This window comes from Octodon degus, unplaced genomic scaffold (genome assembly GCF_000260255.1).
Source record: "Octodon degus isolate 3935 unplaced genomic scaffold, OctDeg1.0 scaffold00505, whole genome shotgun sequence".
NCBI classification, from domain to species: Eukaryota; Metazoa; Chordata; class Mammalia; order Rodentia; family Octodontidae; genus Octodon; species Octodon degus.
The window spans coordinates 40,254-45,657 of NW_004525081.1; the positions used below are offsets into that span (position 1 = coordinate 40,254).

The following is a 5,404-nucleotide window of genomic DNA, read 5'->3' on the forward strand; positions in this document are numbered from 1 at the left end:
TTCTGATTTGATTTGAAACTGTCTCATTGCTGTTTATCAATAAAATTTTGAAAAAAAAAGAAAGAAAAAAAGAAGAAGAAGAAAATCAAATCTAAAGGTATAACACAATTAAAAGGTAGGAAGAACTTGAAGATTGGACAACAAGCAGAGGGAAAGAAGAAATTCTCAAAAAATAACAAGGGATAAACCACACAATTATATGCCCAAAACGTGTAAGGTAATTATCCTGAGAGACATTAGCAGGTTTTTGAAACTAGCAGTTAATTGATAGGCTTCTCACCCTGACTATTTATGCTGATACCTGTGAACTGTGCAACTGCACTTAAGTTAGCCATATGTAATAGAAGTGTCATGCTTGGAATGCCTGTCATACTCGTTTTCTAAATATGTACTGCTTGTCATGACATACTAATTATCGCCGTAGTGTATTTCAAGTAAATATTTGTTTTTAAAAAGGTAATAAATGAAAAAAGAGACAAAAATATTGTCACAGGACTGTACTTTGACAGTGTTGTATACGGTTAGATTTCTAAATTTCTATGTAAAAATATGTAATTTTTTATTCATATTTTTAAATATATTCTTTTTTTAGTTTTTTCTCCTTCTTCTGTAGCTATTTAAAGTTTAACATATCAATACTAGATGGAAAATTCCTGTTCCATGTTATGCCAAACGTGCTGCATATGTTGTAGGGTCATAATAAGCTTCTCTTCTGGAGGGTTAACAACTTAAATTTTCAGAAATAAAATTAAAGAAAATCACGGGCTGCAAGGACTGCTAATATTTTGGCCCTGGTCTTTCAAGATCAGTGAAATCTCAGGATATAGGAGAACCTATACTGTAACATCATGTAACACAGTTGTGTCCCAAATTTTCTGATTAAGAAGATTATGATCACAAATCAATGTGATCAATGATGTAGAGTGTGCCTTAGGAGTCACTTGGAGAGAAAACATTCTCTCTAGCTATCACAGAGAGCAAATTGGTCAAGCAATAGCCATGACTCATCCACATGGCTTACACTGACAAAGGTTCTGTTAACTGAAGTACAGGGTTACAGGATAAATTCTGATAGGTTTTGACTAGCCTTGTCACATACAAAAGTTACATTTCATGTTATATAAATCTCGCTTCATCTTGGTCTTAACAATCCAGCAGAAAAGTATAAAAATGAGGTATAAAAACTAAAACCATATTAATGTGCTGAGCTGTGAAACGCTCAAGTCAACCACTTCTGATATTGCCAGTCCTATGTATAACCCACTACTATTATGGACTACTGGACTATATTGCATTATTTTGCAGTATTCACTCACCCAGAATATTTAAATGGCAATGGAATACCCGTCTCTAACAAAACTATACCAAAAAGGGGGATAAAATGCAAGGACTATTTTGTATATACAAAATAGAATAGATATATAGCTACTTTCTCTTAATTCAATGAGAAGAAAGATTTGTACTAATAATATTTGGACGGGATAGTATGTCTGTATCTTTTACTATGAATAAGTACTAAAAAGATAACAATATGCAATGTATTAACTTTTGAATCTATCCTGTTAATCGATTTTGAAACTTTCTCATTGCTATCTCTTTCAAAATAATTTTTTTAAAATGAAAAAGATGAAAAAGGAACTCAACAATGATTATGGCATTGTGTAATGTTATCATCAAGTTAATTGTTTAAGTTAACAGATATATACATGAAAAATTCATAAAATAGATTCGCTGCAGAGCCGGGGTAGAGAAGAGGCATGGCAGACACCAACATGAGCAAATCGAAAGTACTGTAGAAGGATAAAGTTCGACAGTTTATGATCTTCACACAATCTGGTGAAAAAACTGCTGTAAGTTGTCTCTCTCAAAATGACAGGAAGTTGGATTTTGCAACAGATATTTTTTTTCCAAAATCCTGAACCTTATATACGAGAAAGTATAAAAGGTTCATTGGACAGAAAGAAGTTAGAACAACTATACAAAGAACCTCAAAATCAAATTAAAATCGTAATAGATGGTATACAGCAATTCTGTGATGACTTGTCACTTGATCCAGCCAGCATTAGTGTTTTGATCATTGCATGGAAGTTCAGAGCAGCAACAAAATGTTAGTTCTCCAAGCTGGAGCTCATGGATGGCATGACACAAGCAGAATGTGACAGCATAGAAAAGCTAAAGGCTAAAATACACAAGATGCAACAAGAATCAAAAGAACCAGTACGATCTAAGAATTTTTACCAGTTTACTTTTAATTTTGCAAAGAATCCAGGCCAAAAAGTATTAGATCTAGAAATAGTCATTGTCTACTGACATTTAGTTATTATTAACGGAAGATTTAAATTCTTAGACTTATGGAATAAATTTTTGTTGGAATATCATAAATAATCAATATCAAAACATACTTAAAATTTTCTCTTAGACTTCAGTACAATGATTGCAAATAGCATGTCTAATTATGATGAAGAAGGAGAATGACCTATTCTCATTGATGACTGTGGAATTTGCATGCCCTCAAATTGCTGGGACAAAAAGTGCAACAGTATAACACGAACAGATCTTTGTAGAAAGTACATATTCTGTGCCATAAATACAACAGAAAATTGCAGTTAATTTGAGCTAGCTAGATTGAACAGAAGATCAATGCTCATTGTTCAGACTGAGAGTTGAGTAATTTATATTTCCAAAGTTATGGATTTCATCTGAGGACCATCCTAGCTTATTCTCCCATAAGTCTTAGAAACTTTATGGTGATTACTTTGACGTTTCCATTCTTGCATAAAGTACAATGATATCTCCATCAGGAAACAGTTTATCATAAGATTTAAAAAGAATGAACATCAGAAAAAAATTCTAAAAACTTCTTAAATAAATGCTTTGGGCTAGTTGCAAAGACTATGCTGACAACACTTCCAATGAGAGTTCTATCCTTAAGTGTACAGGATTTGGAATGCTGTTTTGGTTTGGGGGGATTTTTTTTCCTGGTAAATCACATGTATTGCTGATGTAGGGTATCAGATGAACAAAATGTCAAGCAAACACTGAGAAAAACTTTTAGAATAACTTGGTGCCTACCAGAAAAACATATTGTGTTTTAGACTCTCAATTTCAGAAAAGTTTTCACATAATTAATCTGTACTTGATTTACCCGTTTATGTATAATCGTCCTACAGGAAAATTTATTTGCAAAAGTCTGCATAATGTTAGATTCCACTCTGGTCTAAATTATACACCACATAATTGGATTTCGTATTGCTTTTGAAATGCTTATCTGCCTATCACATAACTTAACTAACTTGTTTTCAATGTTATGAATTGCTATGCAGTACAATATCCTAAATTTAGGCATGAAGGTTTGCTTTTTTATTTTTGTTTTTTTTACTGATCATCCTGCTATGGAACACAAATGAAATTCTCTCAGTTTATAAAAGGATAGTATGAATTACATTTTGGAAATAGTTGTGATGATGAGCCATGAAGTTCAATCTGTATAATATAGGTACTGCTGTTTTAGACAAGTAGTCCATTTTTGATGACTTCTTATTTTTTTGAAATTGATTTAACTGCTACTTACTGTAGTTGCCAAATATTCACTTCAGGAGAAAGATTTTAAGATAAGCATATACTTGATTAAAATAGCAATCCATGGCTTCTATTTTTGTAAATTATTGAGTCATTACTGTTTTTACTTCATTCATATCAGCTCTTTTCCCAAGAAATCAGAATGCTTCCTTGTAAGGAACTACACGCTTTTTGGTTAAGAGATGCATGAACAACTTTCTTGGCTAAATCGCTCATTTTTCTTTACTTATTGTCATGTGAAGAAGGGTTAATTGATTTCTTAAACATTTCTATAAACCAGGAAACAATGTTGAACCTCAAGTGTATTGCTTGGTATATCCAGACACTCTGTAAAGCCTCATATCGATATTAATAAAGGAATGTATATCAGAATGGCAGTATACTTTATGCAGGCACAGAAGTAATTTCAAGAAGCAATGACTTATTAAAATTGTTTTTCATTAACATAATTTTAAAAATGATGAGATATTTTATTAAGCTTCCGGTCATAACATTATTTCAAGAGCATAATTATAATTCTAGAAACAATACCTTTTACAATAGCACAGAGGAAAGTGAAATACCTTGGAATTAACCTAACTAAACAAGTCAAAGATCTTTTCAATAAAATTACAGTACTCTTAAAAAAAATCATAGAGGATTTCAGAAAATGGAAAGATATTCCATGCTCCTGGATAGGAAGAACCAACATTGTGAAGATGGCCATACTCCCAAAATTGCTGTACAGATTTAATGCAATCCCTATCAGACTACCACCGACATATCTCACAGACATAGAGAAATCATTCCTAAAATTTATCTGGAACCGGAAAAGACATACAATAGCAAAGGCAATTCTGGACAATAAAGACAAGGCAGGTGGCATTACAATTCCAGACTTGAAATTATACTACAAGGCTACTGTGATAAAATCAGCATGGTATTGGCATCAAAATAGACCTGAGGATCAATGGAATAGATTAGAAAACACTGAAGCCGTTACTAACACACTCACCCACCTTATTTTTGACAAAGGGGGCAAACATACTCACTGGAAGAAAAATATCCTCTTTAACAAATGGTGCTGGAAAAACTGGCTCTCTACATGCCGAAAATTCAAACTTGACCCAGGTCTATCGCCATGCACTAAACTAAAGTCAAATTGGATTAAAGATCTAAACATTAAAGCAGAGATGCTAAATCTCCTGGAAGAGAAAGTAGGAGGAACTCTTGAAGACATAGGGGTAGGCAAAGAGTTCATGGACAGAAATCAAATCGCACGGGTAAGAGTTGAAAGAATTAACAACTTGGACATGCTCTTACTGAGAAGTTTTTTCACATCAAAAGAAATTAGCAACAAAGTGAAAAGGCAACCCACAAATTTGGAAAAAATAATGACAAATAAGTATTCAGACAAAGGTCTGCTCTCTAGAATGTATAAAGAACTAAAAACACTAGGGTCTCAAAATTTAAAGACCCAATCCAGGAATGGGCATCCGAGATGAACACACACTTCTCAGAGGAAGAAACTAAAGAAGCAAATAAAGATATGAAAAAATACTCCACATCACTAGCCATTCGTGAAATGCAAATTAAAACCACATTGAGATATCATCTCACCCCAGATAAGAATGGCTATCATAAAGAAATCACCCAACAACAAATGCTGGAGAGTCTGTGGGGAAAAAGGAACCCTTCTCCACTGCTGGTGCGAATGTAGACTGGTGCAACCGTTATGGAAATCAGTGTGGAGACTCTTTAGAAAAGTTGGTCTGGAAATCCCCTTTAAACCAGCTATTCCTCTACTGGGAATTTTCCCAGAGGATCTGAAAACATCATATCATAG

At 33.3% G+C, this 5,404-nt stretch overlaps 1 pseudogene; it reads left to right on the forward strand.

The window, feature by feature from the left end:
- The first annotated feature begins 1,772 nt into the window (after positions 1–1,772).
- On the forward strand, positions 1,773–2,545 carry LOC101562466 (annotated as a pseudogene).
- Positions 2,546–5,404: the final 2,859 nt, after the last annotated feature.